This window comes from Patagioenas fasciata, chromosome 28 (genome assembly GCF_037038585.1).
Source record: "Patagioenas fasciata isolate bPatFas1 chromosome 28, bPatFas1.hap1, whole genome shotgun sequence".
Taxonomy (NCBI): Eukaryota; Metazoa; Chordata; class Aves; order Columbiformes; family Columbidae; genus Patagioenas; species Patagioenas fasciata.
Genome location: NC_092547.1, coordinates 3,153,562 through 3,171,166, shown reverse-complemented (window position 1 = coordinate 3,171,166; position 17,605 = coordinate 3,153,562). Strand labels below are relative to the sequence as shown.

At 51.9% G+C, this 17,605-nt stretch overlaps 1 pseudogene; it reads left to right on the top strand.

Moving 5' to 3' along the window:
• The first annotated feature begins 612 nt into the window (after nt 1-612).
• LOC139825726 (dynein axonemal heavy chain 9-like) overlaps nt 613-17,605 on the top strand; it is a 57,728-nt pseudogene continuing 40,735 nt past the window's right edge.

The window sequence follows — 17,605 nt, the reverse complement described above, 5'->3', positions numbered from 1 at the left end:
GTGCTAAAAGTACTTGCTCTACAGTGTCATTTCATGTGTGGCAGCAGCACAGTCGGGTAAGGAGAAGGTTCCACAGCATGCCCGTCTGCCTTTCTGTCCTTGCTTTATTTCTCAGAAGCACTGCAGTGTCCTTCCCTGTTTCTCCACCTGTTCCTGGAGCTCTTGCTCTCTGGGGTTGGGGTGGGACATGCAGCTGAAATATTCCCATGGTATGCATGGTCTTAGGAGCAAAGCACCGTGACTCAGCCTAAGTAGATCTGCCGCTTATTCTTTTGTACTGCCAGCAGATTGTGGAAGTAGAGTATAAAAACCATCCTTATGGAGAGATCTGTGCATTTTAGGCTTAGTCTAAGTAAGTGGGACCGGCGGGCAAGGACTGAACCGGAACGGCGGGGCGGTTGGTCCTACGCAGGGACAGGATCTGGACGCGACCGAGCGAGCCTCTCGCGGGTGGCTGCGGGACAGTGTACGCGACTCTACGAGTCGAGCTTTTCGACCCTCGCGATCCGTGCACACGCTCGGCGAGTCCGTGTCTGGAGTTTCGGGGCTCGCGCGTGGCGTGGGGATGCGGGTTTCGTGGCGGTGGTTTTTTTTTTTTTTGGTGGGGGTTTATTTCGGCAGGGGCGGCGGGGTCGTGGTGGTGTCGTCGTGCCCCCCACCCGCATCTGCCGCCGCCGTATAATTTCACTTCGTGTTCCGGCTCAGACTGCACGGCGAGCACAAACACCCCCCCCCCCGCCCGCACCCCAAAGCGCGGTCTCTCCCGCCCTCGCCTTGCCCCCCGCCCCCTCCGGCCCACCCGCGGGAAGGGCCGGAGGGGGTCGGCAACTGCGCGCGCCGCGCATGCGCGCTCTCCCCGCCGCCCGGCAACCGGCCCCCTGCCCCCCGCCAGGTGCCCAACGGTCAGTCGCTCGGAGTCAAGCCCGTCGGGCGGGCGGTCGCGGGGAGGCCAGCGCGGGAGCGTCTTGCCGATCGGCCGAGGAACCCCGCGCGCGGGTAGGCAGGGAGGCAGGCGGGCCGGGACGGGGAGACGGGGACGGGGACGCGGTGTCTCTATGCCTCCCCGGGGGGAGGCAAAGCCGCTGGCGGGGTCCGTTTCTTCTTCAGCCCGCGGCCGGGGCGGGCAGCGGGCCGAGGGACCGAGCGAGCGAGCCACCGAGGAAGAAGCGCGGGAGGCGGCAGCACGGGCAGGTGAGGGGGTTAGGCCTCCGACAGCGGGGCTGAGAAACCGCGGGACGCCCGCGTGCCCCCCCCCCCCCCCGCCGTCCACCCCCCCCCGCCGTCCACCCCCGTCCACCCCGGGCACGGAGCCGGCAGGGACGCCCCGGCTTCGCGGGGGGGAGGCGAACTCGCTGGCGAAAGGCCGGGGCGGGGGGTGGGGAGGAACTCTGGGCGGGGTTGGGCGGCCGGGCTCGCTGCGGCGGACTGGGGCGGGCAGGCGGTGGTTGGGGCCGGGGAAAGCCGCCGCCTGTGCTCTCATTGCCCCTCCTGGTACAGTGTTATTTGGAGCACAGAGTTTAGGGGATGGACAGTGAGCAATGAACGATTATAGAGTTGCAAAGAAAAATGACCCTATCTAAAGGACAGTCTCTCCCAGGATGTGAGTCTCTGCAGTGCAACCCTTTGCTAATTGCAAGGCAGAGAGCAGATGATTCAGTAAGTGGGGTTTATGGATCACAAATAGACATTAGTAGAAAAGATGCCCTGGGAAGGTTCAAAATATATGGAGGTACAAATGCCTGGGTAGAATGGATCAAATATATGGTGCAAAGCCTAAACGAGCAATTGCTATGCCTGTGCGGCAGGAAGGCCTGTGGCCCAAGTGGTACCCTTCCCTCTGGGGTGGAGCGAAGATTGACAGGGGATGGAGTGCGTCTTAGCCTTATGCCAAGACTCTACGGCATGGAGAAATAAGTCGTGTCATACTCTCTCCCTACTGTTTCCAGCTTTGCAGGGAAAAATATCAAAATCCCCCTGGCATTTTCAGGAATAATTGGAAATCATACTGCCTGTCTCTCACGACGGGGCAGGAATGATACCAAGTTCCTAGGAACATGAGTAGGTGTGCAGAGACACGGGAAGTTGGTCCTCATATGTCCTCAAATGCTTCTTGAGTGGATCTTTGGTGGTACTGTGGGAAGATGACACTTCATTCCATTTTATCCCCCACTGGGAAGGTACCTGTGACGCCGTACAATTGGAAATTCCTTTTACCCTGGCATTTGAACACTGTGATCCATCAGGGCAACAGAAAAAGGAGTTGAGGGCTTTCCTCTGATGACAGGGTTTATTTCAATTAGATTGGGGTCCCCAGAGGAGTCCCCAAGGAACACAAAGCAAGAAGTCAAGGTAGCTGCGGGTTCTGAGTCCTTTTTGTTTTGGTAGGTAACTACAAACAAGAATGTAGACGGGATAAATAACATTTATTTATAAGTTATACTAGACAAGCAGTTAAATGAATCACCAAGCAATTAGATGCTACTAGTAGAATGGCATGGGAAAATAACATGGTCCCAGATAGGATGTTGGCAGAAAAAGGTGATATATGTCTAACCACAGCTTCAGCAGAAGAATTGGCTGAGAATTCAGGTGTAGATAGTCCACTCATGGGATTGTTAGAATCTTGGTTTGGAATATTGAGAGAAATTACTTCTTTAATCGAAGTAACAGAAGCACTGATTTCTATAGCATGCTACATCATTCCGTGTCTGCGAGGACTTGTTCAACACCTTATTGAGACAGCTCTATCAAAGCAAGTGCCTTTAGGGCCACTGCCATGCTCAGATAAAATGATCCTGCTAAAAGAAGGGGGGTGGTGCTGGCAGTGTGGGACAACAGCCTGTGTGCTTCAGGGTGGGGGCAGCGGCTGGTTCTGTAGTTAACAAAACAAGAAAAAGGCCCCTCCCGTCATGGGGTTGAAGTTTCTTCTATCCAGGTTTTCATTAGTGTTGCCCCCATATCTACCAAAAATTCTACTTGTTTGTTCTTTTGGGTTTCTTCTTCCCAATGCGGGAAGCACCACCCAGGCTGGTCCCCCAGAAGGACCAAAAGGTGACTGTGAAAAACAGAGTTTTCCAGGTTGCGCCCGGGTTACCCTCTGTGGTGTTTCGCAGGCTTTCTTCACTCTAGAATGGCGAATCCAGGCATTCTGTTCTCTGATATTGGTAGCAGTCAGGGGGTCTTGAAATGGACCTTCCTATTATGGTTTCAAAGTTTTCTGCAAAAGACTTCACATACTCGTCAGTAAAATGTGGCCCTCAATCAGAGGATCTAACAGCTGGGCCTCCAAGCCTTGGTATTATTTTGTGTATCAGTGTTGTAGTCACCTCCTAAGCTTTTGCTGTCCTGGTAGGGAACGCTTCTGGCCAACCTGAAAAAACATCAGTTAATACCAACAAATATCGGTACCCCCCTTTTCCTGGGAGTTCTGAACAATCAGTTTGCCATTGTGGTCCAGGCCCATTCCCTTTCCCCATTTGACCCATTTCTAGCTTGGGCATATTTTTGGGATTAGTCTGGAGGCAAAGATCACACCGCTGTCACCTCTTCCACAGTGACAGACAAATCTCTAGCTCCTGTCTCCCTAATCAAATGTTTGCGTAGTGGTTCTAGTCCCCAAGGCCCCTTCTTCTGCTCTTCCCTTCCTAAAGGCCAAACCAGGTGGGAGAAAGCCCCACTGTGTTTGCTTTTTCAGGAGAAAAATAAGTGCTAAAAAGCCACTTTGGGGGTGCCCAGGTGGATCCAGTGGTATCCAGACCCCCCCCCAGAGGGAGCCTTCCCCAGCACCCCCAAGTCCTTCGCAGGGCTGCTCTCAGGCCCTCCATCCCCAGCTTGTGTTGATAGCCGTGGTTGCCCGGGGCAGCTGCGTCTCCCAGGCGAGCTGGGTCCCGCCCCGGCCCGCCCCCGGCTCCTCGCAGTGTCCCTTCCCCCGGGCAACGCGGCTCTTCCCCGCAAACACCCGCCGGTGCCGGCCGGATGGAGCAGGCGGTGGAGCCGGTGCCCGGCGCCGAGCGGCTGTGCCGGTGCGCGGCGCGGGGGCTGGGGGTGCCGGCGGAGCGCTGGGAGCGCTGGGCAGGCGGGGAGGCGGCGGGGCCGCTGCTGCGGAGCTTCCTGGCGGGGCCGGCGCTGCTGCTCTGGCGGGGCCCGGCCGGGGAGCTGGAGCTGGGGCCGCCCCCGCCGCCCCCCGCCGCCCGCCGCAAGGGGCTGTTCTTCCTGCGGGCCCCCGGCGCCGGCCCCGGGGAGCTGCTCTGCGGGGACCTGCCCGCCGATGCCCTGCGGCACTTTGCCGCCCTCGTGGAGGAGGTGAGGATGAGGGGCCACGGGGGCAGGCTCAACATGAGGAGAAATTTGTTTGCTGGGAGATGGCAGAGCCTGGCCCAGGCTGCCCAGGGCGGGTGTGGAGTCTCCTTCTCTAAGACATTGAAACTCGCCTGGACCCACCTGTGTGATCTGCTCTGTGACCCTGCGTGAGCAGGGCTTGGACTGGGGGATCTGCAGAGATCCCTTCAACCTAACCAGGCTGGGATCCTGTGAGGCCTGGGCAGCCCCGGAGGTGCAGAGGGAGCCCTGGCACCCATGAGTACCGGGTGCCCCTCGCACATGGCAGCGGGGAAGGTGTCCCCTCCTACAGACAGGCTCCTTGGCCTCCCTCCCTTCTCTGCTGATGCACTTGTACCCTTAACTCTGCCCTTTGCAGTACCATGGACGGCTTTAGAACTCATATAAACCACCTGAATGCTGATCCACATCAGCTCTGTCTATCAGTGGGGTCCTTGTGGGACTGATGTACCCACAGGTGCTGGAGGGGACATCTGCAGGTCACCTACTCCAAACCCCTGCTCAAGCAGGGCCATCCAGAGCCAGTTGCCCAGGGCCATGTCCAGGTAGCTCTTCATTATCTCTAAGGATGGAGACTTCACAACCTCTTTGAGCAACCTGGGCCAGTGCTCGATTACTCTCATAGTGAAAAAGTGTTTTGTGATGTTCAGGAGCCTCCTGTAGCTCAGTGTCGGGTTATCTCAGGTGGGCTGATGTTTTCTTAAAGAGATCGTCAAGAGGTTCGAGTGCTTTTGCTTTGCTGTGTTATTAGCCTGAACTAGACAATGTTGTTTCGGTTTATTCCTGATGGCTCCTCACCTGGAGAAGTCTCAGGAATGAGGCTGTAATGGGAAAGCAGAGGAGCTGCTGGATTTGAGCAGCTCTGATCATGATGTTTGGTATATTAAGATGGTGACTGATAGATTGGATTCCCAAGAGCAGGCTGCCAGACTGGTTATCCTGGTTTTGTGAGAAAACACATTATTTATACGGGGAGCTTTTGTTTTGATGAGCCCCGTGGTCTTGCGAAGTCTGCACAAACAGTGGTTTTGCATCACGGCTGGCCAATAGCATTGCAAGCACCGTCTGCTATGGGTAGATGGTGGGGTAGGAACACTTTGGCAGATCCTGTTAAATCCTGTTTTCTGGATGCCTTTGGGAGCCGGGATTGTGCGTCCCAGCTGCGTGTTTGCAGGCTTTGCTCTCCCCTGTGCAGACATGCAGTATTTCTGCAGGGAGCAGATTGTGCCTGGTTTTCATCCTATTTTCCTCTCAAGCTTCACTTGAAGGCAAAAGCAGCGGTGGTGCTGGGTCAGGCAGATGGGGTGGGTCTGCGTGAAGGTGAAAAAGGTCTTGAATTTCCTGGGGTTGGGGTCGTGTGTTCCTCTGCCCACACTTTGTCTTTATTCAGTGAGGGGTCACAGCTGGTGACCTTGTCCACTTGTTGCTTCACTCCTGCGGTGCCGAAGGGAACACACCTGCTCTGTGGGCTGGGGCTTCATCCTGAGTCCAGTTATCATTTTAACAGTCAGAAAGAAAATGAACGGCTATCATTTGCCTGGTTACAACATCACTGGCATTAGCAGTCCACATGCTTTAAGTAATAGAGACACATCTTGCTAATAATGCAGCTAAAACTGCTGAAGGTGAACTCGTCAGCACCTGCCCGTGTGTTCCCTGGGGTTGTGCTCCCCCTTCCCACGGCTCCCTGGGCACGAAGGTGGCTGGTCGGGTCTTCTTCGGGTCTACAGAGCCAGCCACAGTTCCAAAGAGTCTTCAGCATCCTGGGACAGCACCATGGAGGTGCTGAGCTGCTTTATTCCGTTTCAATTTTATGTCCATTTGCAGCTATTTTTATGCCTTTAGTCACCTCCCCCCCCTCCCCTACCCCCACCCTGAGTCCAGTAACACAAAGGGCTGTTGTTTGTCACTAGGGACAACCTGGCTTTGTTAGGCTGTTGCCACAGGCTGGTCCCAGTGCAGAGCCAGCCAGGATAGGTGACAGACACGGTGTTGCTGTCACAGCTCAAACAAGCCAAAAGCAGCTCAAATCTGGGCAAACCCCGACCAGCCCCACAACCCCATGCTGCCGGGTCAGTAAAAGTGCTGATAAAGGCAAAGCTCCTGTTTGGTGGGCTGCAGCTGGGACCTGGGGGACCCTCACCACCAGTGTATCCCAGGGGGTACCAGCAGACCTTCCCTTGCAGCACACTGAGCTCAGCCCAGCCCTGGCAGGCTCAAAGGGCAGCCTGACGGCTGTGCCCATGGGCAGGGACATGGGGACCAAGCACCGGGGACAGTTGTGAGGGCAAGGGACAGCAGCCCATGGGGCCATCTCCAGTTGCGGGCTTGAAAGGCTGGGAGAGCCTGGGGATGGGGCTGCTCACTTTGCCTACTGGCTTCCACCCTCCTTGGCTGCTTGGATTTGGGGAAAAGGGTGTTCTGCTGTATAAAGTGGGCCTGTAGAGATGCCCATTCATCATCAGCTGCCTCTATTTCACATGGGAACTGCTTGAGACAGCAATGAATATGGGTCTCCAGGCTTGGCCAAGCACAGACCTCAGAGCCTGGTGGCCTGTCCGTCTCCTGCTGCACTTTTTTCTCCATTGGTCTTCCGTGACTCCCGCTGTAGGTGATCGTGCCCATCCTAACGAACAAGAAGAACCATCAGGGCTGGCCACAAGTGGTGTCACAAGACATCGTGCGTCATGTCCACAACCTCAAAAGTACCATTTTCACAGTTGTTGGCCAAGTAGACGGCAAGACCTTGCTGCCTCTCCCAGCTGGCTCAGAGGGAAATGAGGACATTGATCTGGAAAATGAGAAATCGTGAGTACCACCCCAAAATAACAGGTTCTGGAAGGTCCAGAGAAGCAGATGCGTTTGTACATCAAGTTGTCATCGTGTCTGGGCTGCGTGCGTGCCCCTGTGGAACCCCAGGAGATGTGTGGGTGCAGTGGAATGAATCACTCCTCAGACAGGACGTGGTGCGGGTGGGATTTTGTGAGAAGTTACTGCTTCTAAGGCAGTGGGGTGACCTGTCCTCAGCTTCCCAGCCCACTTGGTGGTGTTTCTTGCTGAATTAAGTGAGTTAATGACTGCAGGGATGTAGAATATTTTGAGGGAGAATGGTATGGGGAGAGAGAATCTTGCTGGATGTGTGAGTCTCCAGGTCAGATCCTGAACCTGAATGGATCTGATGTGACAATGACTGGCTGTGCAGAGAGGTGGCGACTGGCTCTTCATTTCCACCATTCACTTTATGAACAGTGTTGTTGCCCACACTGCTGCAGACATTCAGCCGTTTTCTCCAGAGTGTAATTCCTATATTAAACCAGTGACAAAATCTTATGGGGTTTGATTGTTTTGTGGTTTTGAAATGTGAAACCCTGTAAAATCCAGCTGCCCACACGGCCATTGGAAGTAGATCCAACTGAGCAATGCACATCAACAAAGTTAATCACGTACTCTGTTTACTACAGCATGGAACGGATAGATAAATCTCTGGTGTATGCCATGGAGTCGGCCATCATAGACTGGAGCCACCAGATCCAGGAGGCACTGAAGAAAGAGCCTTCAGAGCCTCTCCTGCAAGGCAGCAATCCGAACCCGAAGGTGGAGCTGGAGTTCTGGAAGAACAGGTACCCAGAGCAGCCTGGCCAGTGCATGGTGCCCTGTGGTGCTGGTTTTGTGTAGAGGGAGAGTGCTGGTGGTGGAGCTGCTAATTCCATGAGTTGAGAAGAACAGGCCACTTGGGGTTCATGTAGGCTTCAACTAAGGAAAATTGCTCCCGCACAGAAAATCATCATGATCTGCAAAGTGCCTGGGAGGTCACTGGGCAGCTGGCTGTGTTTTAACTTAGCCCCACCACAGGGGCTACACCTCAAGGGACTTTTTTCAGAAATGCCCTTTACAGGATCCCAGGCTGGTTGGGCTGAAGGGACCTCTGCAGATCCCCCAGTCCAAGCCCTGCTCACGCAGGGTCACAGAGCAGATCACACAGGTGGGTCCAGGCGGGTTCGAATGTCTCAGAGAAGGAGACTCCACACCCGCTCTGGGCACTCTTTCGTCACTGTTCACTAGGAGCCATCCACAGGAGTAATTGCTGATGGACACCTGCTGGGGGCTGTCTGGAAATGGTGCATCTCAGCTGGCTGCTGTTCATCTGTCAGGGCCAGAGGGGCTTTAGATGCTCAGGAGCCTGGGAGTGGTATTTCCTCCTGCCCTTTGAAAACCTTTGTGCTGTACTGGTTCAGGCTGACTCGGGGCAAAGCCCTGCTGGCTGGAGAGCTGTTGCTAATGCCTGCAGAAACACGATGGCTTTTTTTCAGCGATGTTCTGTCAGTAGCAGAGCTGCTGTCATGCTGAACTCAGCACTTTCTGTCCTGTAGGGTTTGTCTGTGCCTCATGCAGCTTTCTCCCATTTCCACAGTCCATGTGTAGCTGGAGGAAGCCCTGAATCAGGCCCAGGGGAAACAGATGATGTTGGGGGACAGCTGATGGCCCAGTGTAGGTGGGTAACATGGCCACCAGCATCCTGGTGTGCATCAAGAACAGTGTGGCCAGCAGGCCCAGGGCAATGACTGTCCCACTGTACTCAGCGCTGGGGAAGCCAAACCTCAAATCAGTTTTGGGCCCCTCAGGCCAAGAAAGACCTTGAGGTAGTGGAGTGAGTTGAGAGAAGGGAATAGAGCTGGTGAGGGGCTGGAGCACAAGTGTGATGGGAGTGGCTGAGGGACCTGGGGGGTTCAGCTGGAGAACAGGAGCTGAGGGGAGACCTTCTGATCTCTGCACTGCCTGAAAGGAGCTTGGAGCCAGGGGGGGTCGGGCTCTGCTCCCCAGGAACAAGCGCCAGGAGCAGAGGAAACGGCCTCAAGTTGCGCCAGGGGAGGCTGAGGTTGGATATTAGGAAACATTTCTTCCCAGAAGGGGTTGTGAAGCATTGGAACAGGCTACCCAGGGCAGTGGTGGAGTCACCATTCCTGGAGGGGTTGAACAGTCACAGAGATGACATTCTCAGGGACACGGGGCAGTGCCAGGGGTTAGGTTATGGTTGGACTCGATGATCTTGAGGGTCTCTTCCAACCAACTGATTCTGTGATTCTGTGTCTCGGTTGCTGTAGGTGTGATGACCTGGAATGCATTTACAACCAGCTGACAACGAGGAAGGTCAGGAACATGATGGAGCTGCTGGAGAGAGTTGAGAGCAGCTACATCCCAGCCTTCAAAACCATGCTAATGGATGTTGAGGCAGGTGAGATGCTGGGGCAACTTTACCACAGTGCTGGCTTCTGGCCTTTCTTCATGGCCTGGTGTGACTGATTTCAAGCCAAATCTTTCTAGTTTGTGAATTGAGACTGGGCTGCTTGTGCTTGAGTCTAGGCTTTTGTTTCCAGGCTGGGACAAGCTCCATCGCTGGTCTGTTGAGCCAGACTCTTGCCAAAGTTCAGGGTGAATGGGTTTGGGAATTTATTCTGCTGTAATAAAGTGTTTGCATTACTCTAACAGGACTCACCTCAACTTCCACCAGCTCCTCTGGTGTTATTATGCAGGAACGGGAGTTCAGACTAAGAGGACAGATCTTGTACCTAAGACTGCTTTGTTAGAGCGCTGCTTCTCAGGCTTTGGCCACTGCAGCCCGAATTTCCTTGCTTTGCTTTGCTTAGGGGAGTTGAGCGCAGCCCAAGGAAATATTGCAAATCCCTGTCTGTAGTGAAAAACAGTGTAGTCCTGCTGGTCTGTCCCTGCAGACCAACACAGCTGGACATCCATGTCCAACCCAGCTGCTCTCTGGCACAATGAAACCATCTAGACTGTGTTAGCTGTGCACGTGCTGGCAGAAAACACTGTTCTTCACCACTTCACGTGCAAACATTGAATCTCTTAAGGATCTGTATCACACTCTGCATTGTGCAGTTTAAATGGGCTGGAGAAACACCCCTTATATAAGGAGCCAAGGGTTCATTGTTAAACTAATTAATACTTTAAGGGTTTAATCAAAATACAACAAATATTTGGTTTTAATCCGGCTACAGCGATACTAACCCTAATTGGATAATTTGGACTATAATTGTTAATTTCCATTACAGCGCAGTTCAGATTTGTGTGCACCTGCTTTTAAGTCTCTGCCCCTTTCCCTGGCATTGTACTGGTGTGGCTGCTGTTGGTGGATTTGCTGGGAGGGTGATGCTGATAGTGGGAGTCTCTTCTTCCTTGGTCTTGGGCCTTAGGGGTTATTTTTGCATGCATTCAAGCACTTCTGTCACTTCTTATTGGTCCACAGGTTTAATTGCACAACGATCTGGTTTTATTAATGCTTGCGCTCTGGGGTAATTCTTCAGGGTAAAACCACACAGCTGTACAGAGCTAAGCTAAAGCTTTCGACGAGTCAGACATCAGTTGCTTTACTGTTGACAGGTTTTCTATTACAGTCAGGACTAGTGGGGCCGTCGTCATCTGCCCACTGGACAAGGAGTTGCTTGAGCCAAAACTGAGCTAAAAAGGGCTCAGGCCAAGGCTGTACAGCCTGTCGTGCTGTACAGCAAGGCCATGGCTCACAGCCATGGCAGCACTGTATTTTTGGTGCTGTTGGGCAAATTCCGTGTGACTTTTTAGCAGTTGTGGACTCAGGCTCTCCACGAAGCCCTGTCCCAGCTCCCTGTCCCCTGCCATCACATCAGCTTATTTCTGTTCTGGTTACTGCCGCAGGTGAGTGATGTTCACGAGTGAGTGACCTGCAGCACACAGGTGGCTGAGGGTGCTCAGTGCTTGTCAGGACAGTTTCTTTTCCCAGGCACTTTTCCATGTGGTGAGGCCAGCACCTAGCTGGGAACCCAGCACACCGCAGCTGGGTGGTTCTTACCGCTTCTCACGTCTCTCAACACAGCTTTGACTGAAGCTCAGGACGTTCACCTGCACCTGACACCCCTCAAGCGCCGCTTGGAAGACGTAGAGAGGGTTGAGTTCAGCGAGGTGAAGCCTTTCCTGCTCCCCCTGCTCCACGTGGTGTGTTTGATCTGGGTCACCTCCAAGCACTACAACATGCCCGTGCGGATAGTGGTGCTGCTCCAGGAGATCTGCAACCTTCTCATTGAGCAGGTCTGTGGCTGTGATGCCTGTGTTTGCAGTCCCCTGTGTCCCCTCTCCCCTTCTTCCTATTGTCCTTCCCTGGAAAAGTGATTCTTTAGGCAACATTTAACTTAATAAACAGGTTCAAATGTGTTCAACACAAGAAGTCCTTGTTTTCCATGATGGCAGAAGTGACCTCTCAGGTGTGATTTTGCTCTTCCAGGCCCTGGTGTACCTGTCTCCAGAAGACCTTCTGAAAGGGGACATGGAGGAGAGCCTGGGCAAGGTGCGAATGGTGCTCGGTATCCTGAACATGTTCAAAGAGGCATTTGAGGAGAGAAGGGAAAAACTGCACATGTATTATGAACCAGGCCAAGAAGTGAGGGAGTGGGACTTCAGCTCCACGATGGTGTTTGCGAGGCTGGACACCTTCCTGAAGAGACTGGAGATGGTGGAGGTGAGACTCTGGTCTTGAAAAACATTGCAAACCGTCAGGAGAACTCTGTAGCCAGGAGATCACTTGCTGGCATCTTTCCTTTCTATAGCTTCACCTGATACCAGGGAATGGGGCCACTCTTTTGCTGTTAGGTCTCCTGTTACAGCGAGTCTAAGACTGTGTTTTACTATGTCCTGCTCAGTGCATATGTAAGCTGGTCAGGTTGATAGGTGTGTTTTTTGCTCTCAGGAGTCCCGTTGGACTCCTTGCTCCTGTTGGGGCAAGAAAAGGAGGATTACTGGAGGTGTGGTTTGCACAGCTGTAAATAAAGCAATGTAATCTCCCAGGTCTCCTGGTGCCATCAGAGACAGATTTAGGTTATGGTTGGACTCAGTGATCTTAAGGGTCTCTTCCAACTGAAATGGTTCTATGATTCTATGACACCCTAGAGCTGGGTCCTGCCTGTCTTGGAGAGGCCAGATGGCAGGATCCCCTTGGCTGTGCCACGTGGGCCTGGGGAGGAGCAGGGACACGTTCCTCACCAGGTTGTCCCTTCGCATCCTCATAGTCCATCAAACTGGGGTGCTGTGGCTCAGGGGTGTCCCTGTTTGCCAGATCTGTCACCTGAGGCAGGGACATTGGGGTGTCATCCCTGAGCTCCCAGTGTGGCCAAGGGCTCCTTGAGCCACAGGAGATGTTCTGCAGAGAGCAGGTCTGAGTGTGAATGTGGGAGCTCCCTATGCTCTCCTTACCACATGGCTGTGTCTGGAGACCACAGACATACAGACACCATATGTACCTGTTATACAGACACTGTATATACCTCTTATACAGATACTGTATGTACCTCTTGTACAGACCTTGCATGTACCTGTTATCTCTCACGTGGCTAACCACACACATTCATCTGCTCTCCACACACATCCCAAATGAATTTCTTTGTTGATTGTTGCTGCGTTCTCAGTGTGTAGGGTTGGATGGCCAGTGTACAGGTTGCTGGTGTTTGCAGTTTTACTGCTTTAAATGTGCCATATACTTTTATGTGTTCCTTAATTAACTATGTTGAAAACTGTCATGACTGGTGCCTATTTTAAAAGTATTCATAATGATGGTTTCCAGTAGGGTTTGATGTGAAATAAACCAAATTATGCTGGTCAGTGTAGAGAGGAATATAAATAGACACAGGAATAACTGCAGGTTATCATGAGGACAGTGTTGGTGACAGGTTTACTGGGACCCTGTAAAGGCTCTGGGGCACTGACTGCTGGGATTCCATGGATGCCGTGGGCACACTGTGGATATGGGCTGCAGACAAAAGCCAGTGGGGAGGTTTTGAGCTGGGGCACTGTGCGTTTTGACCAGTGTCTGTTTCCTCCTTCCGTGGCTGTCCCACACTCCAGGGACAGTAGAAGCTGCAGTATCTGGAGTCAGAGGGAGAGCCTGCGGAGTGAGCTGTAAAACAATAATTAAAAGCATAGTGCACACCAGCCTGTTAATGAGGAAAACTGCTGCATCTCTCTCCGTCTCAATTTCCCCTCATCACTTCATTTCAAGCAACCTTGCAAGACAAAGCAAGGGACAACTGGTATTTCCACATTATTTTTTTGCCTTACTAGGTATTTGTTCAAGCGGATGTGCTGGTGTGTCGAAGTGAATATGAATGCATATGTGCATTTGTTTTCGAATTTTCATAAAAGCTGCAGTTACACTGGTGCATGGGTAGCCCATGAGCACGTGAAGAGGGAAGGATCCCTTTCCTTTGGTTCGTTGCACTGTTTCATATTACGTGTCTGTGGTAAAACCTGCTGCCCTGCTCGGGTGGCCCCAGGACAAGTGCAAGCAGAGAGTGGCCACCAGTACATTCCTGTGCACATTTCTCCTGGTCCTCTGAGACAATGGATGTTCAACCAGCCCTTACTTGGCCCTACCTAGGGAGACAGATGAGGTGGGATGGCAGCAGAGCTGCCCAGTGCTGCCACCACCACTGGGGGAGCGGGACATTTTCCCAAGAGGTGACACTGCCAGGCTGCAGAGGATGGGAAGGGAAGGGAAGGACCCGTGTGCCACCTCAGCAGAGAGGGCCAGCGGGGCAGGTGCTGCAACACCCACTTGGACACGTGGAGGTTTGACTGCGCAGGAGCTTTGGACAGTTTGGGTACCTGTAAATATTAGAAATCTGTCCTTGGTTAATACCTATAAAATTGGGATTCTTAGCTATGTTGGATGACATATAAGAGTCTCATATCCTGCTTTGGATCTGTCCTTTAAATACGCTTAAAAGCGATTTTACAGTTGTCATGGTATTTCTAGTGGCTGCAGCAGGTCTCACTGGGCAGGGACGTGTTATGAGCAGCCACTGATGCTCAGGACAGGCAGATCAGGCTCCCCCCTTCCCATCCCTGCCACCCAGCCTGAGCACCAGCGCTGTGCTTGGGAAGGTCCCTCAGCAAGTGCAACTCTGTCGTGACAACTGTTGTCATCTTCTTTTGTCGACATCATGACCTGTGTCTCCCTCCGTTGACTTTGAAGGATCTCCTGGCAACTTCCTTGGACTTGATGAAGCTGGAGAAAATTGAATTCAGTGGGATTAAAGGGAAGACCCTGGGCCAGCAGGTCCTGGACATGTATGAGGAATTCCAGGAGGCATACAAGGTGTTTTCAGAGCGAACCTATGACTGTCTTGACCTGACCAACACGGTAGGTGGGACCAGTTTGCGGGAACATCAGGAACATGTGCATGTTTCCAAAGCAGCAGTTTCCTGCTATCTTCTTCCCAGCTCTTTCCTCCTTTCATTATGATCTGATCTGGTACTGGAGGGAACAGGGAGCCGCTGGCCTTTCCTGCAGAGATTTGGGACTTCTTGCACGTCTATATCTAACATATCTTGCTAGATCAGCACCTTAGATCAGTGCAGCTGGGAAACTGGGATTTCCATGAGTTCTGCACAAGCTTTTGCTGTACATGGTGCTTGCTGAGGTATAAGAGCTATACCAACACCCACATCTCTTTGCTTTCCTGCTCTTGGTATTTACCATGTTTCCCCAAAAATAAGACCTACCCCAAAAACAAGCTATAGCATGATTTTTCAGGATGCTTGAAATATGAACCCTATTCAAAAAATTAGCCCTAATTACAGTTCATAAAAAAGTCAATTTAAATAGGGTCCAGGCAGCTATACATGTAAAAAAGTAAGCATCTTTTGCAGCAAAAATTAATATAAGACGCTGTCTTAGTTTTGGAAAAACAAGGTAGTTTGCCTGATGAGGGCCAACTCAGATCATCTCTGGGATGTGTTCGCTCCTGCCTAGATGAACACATGGCATCTGGGGCTCTCAGAATTCAAGGATGCTCTATTTTATTATCAGTAGTGCTTTAATTAAAGGAATATTCCCAGCCCTCTGGGACCTGCCTGGTGTGGGGATGGGTGGCTCGTGCTTTGCTTCCTGCAGCTCCCAGTACATCTCTGCAGGGGGTGGCACGTCCCCAGTGTTTCTTGCTGGAAAGCTGCTTGCTCCATAGCACCCCTCCTTCAGCAGGGCAGGCACAGAGGAGAGGTGACAGTGGCTCTGCAGGAGGTGGCTTGGGTTTGGTGACCCCATGGCCATTTGTGTGACTCTGAGTCATGTTTGTTCTTTCAGTGCTCTAGTTTTGCACCCTCTGCCACTGCTGGAGCCGTTTTTTTTAGCTAAAACATGGCATCTGGATCTGCTGGAGCTCAGCAGTAGCAATAGTAAAAGCTATTTCCTTGCACTTTGTCCTTTGGAAAAGAGACACATGGCCTCATTTTTAGTGGTTTTGTCCAAGCTAGAACAGAAGGACTGTCACAGACTGTCAAGTTCAGTCTTTGATTTGGACTCTTTTACGTGTAGGAAAACAAATATAGATGTTACTCTTGAAGTTCAAAGGATTTATTACAATTGAAGCAAGAAAAGCAGTGCAAGAAGATGATGGAAATTACAGAAACCCAGTACTGTTGAGTTTGAAAAGGACCTCTGGAGATCACCCAGTCCACCTTCCCTGCTCAAAGCAGGCTCAGCTAGAGCAGGACTGTGACTGGTCAGGTGAAATATCTCCAAGATTACCTATGTCCAAGTGTGGAGACTCCACAGCCTCTCTGGGCAACCTGTGCGAGTGTTTTGAAACTGCCTCACTCACAACCAGCTCACCATGGAACCACAGGCTTGTTTTGACTTGAAAGTAGGTTGGATTTGGGACTCAGCAGGTGCATCCGTGGGTTTTCTGGATGATGGTGTGGTCTTCAGGCCAAGTGGTGGGGGAGAGGGTGTGGAAATAGTCCATCTTGCCTGTAGGCTGAAGATAGTGCCATGTGGGCTGTGGAAAGCCCTCAGGACCAAAGGGTCCCTCCCAGAGAAAGGGCCGACATCTCAGCCATGGGACAGCACAGAAATGTTCTCAAGCTTCGTGAGGACTTTGCCACGTTGCGATGGCTGAAGATTGGCCAGAGGCGTGGCTTAGTTCACGGTGAATAAGAGAGGGCATCTCTGGATCGAGGAGTTACAGGTACCTTCCTAGTGCCATCTTGCAGCCTCACAGCTTGTGTTTTGCCTTTGTGCAGGACTTTGAGCAGGATGCCTTTGGTTTCCAGCAGAAAGTAGAAGACATGGACCGTCGGCTGGGCACCATTTTCATCCAGGCTTTTGATGACGCCTCCAACTTGGACCACGCCTTCAAGGTTTGTTTATCGCTCCCTTGCTCTTCCCTAAAAGGGAAATCAGGGCACCCGGCTCGGTGAGAATCACGCTGAGGAGACCAGGCAGTGCTGGAGCCACAGGCACATGGGGCTGGTGTTTGCTGGTGGGACAGTGGGACTTGTAGCTTTTGGGCTGCTCTTGGTTTGGGATGCTCAGGCTGGTGGGTCCCTCACAAAGCTTTTGGATGCCAGGAGATATATTTGTGTCTCTCTCTGCAAGTTGGGGGAAATCATGCTTTTTCTAGGATTTCCTGGTGAGAATTGATATTGTTAGTATCAATTTGTTAATATTATTAATACATGGATCTGTTTCAGTTTTGGAAACAGGTTTTCTAGAAACAAAGCTGGTTTATTTATCAATTAATCTATCTTGCAGAAATAATAAATGGTATTTTTTTAAAAAAATCAATATAAGCATTTGTAGAAAAGACTTTAGCAAGTGACAGTGTTTATCTTTGTAAGTTTTTTGAAAAAAATAGAAAATCTTGAAGCATTTGAAGAACAACAGTTGGAATGTGGTCCAACCCCAGAGAAAGTCGGAGAGGCCCCGTAACAAAGGGAGCAAATTTCCTTTTTCCAAAGTGCCCATCGGTGCGGACAGCATTGAAGCCTCTGGGCTGGGGAGGAAGGTCCCAGCTGATCTCTCTGCAGGAGTCGGGGTTGTAAATTTTTCCCCTCTTCTTTTCCTGCGTGTTCACCCCAACAGCTGCTGGACATGTTCGGGAGCCTTTTGGAGCGACCGGTAGTCGCTGCAGATGCTGCTGGCAAATACTCCGTCCTCATCAGCATGTTCAGCAGGGCCCTGGACCACGCCAGGCTGATCTACTCCCGGCACATCCAGGCAGAGCTGAAGCTCGGTAGGTAGAACGTGCTGAGTAAAATGGGTTTTACAGGGAGTTTGATTGAGATTAATTTGGGGGGGAAATGATTTATTTTTCTAAGGAACCCAAAACTTTACAAATTGCAGATGTTTTCAGCCTCTGTAGCTCCTAGTGGCAATGGAAATGCCTGGGAAAGCTCTGTTCTTAGTATTAAAGCAAATAATTGGTTAGGAGTAAAAATACCCTTTTTC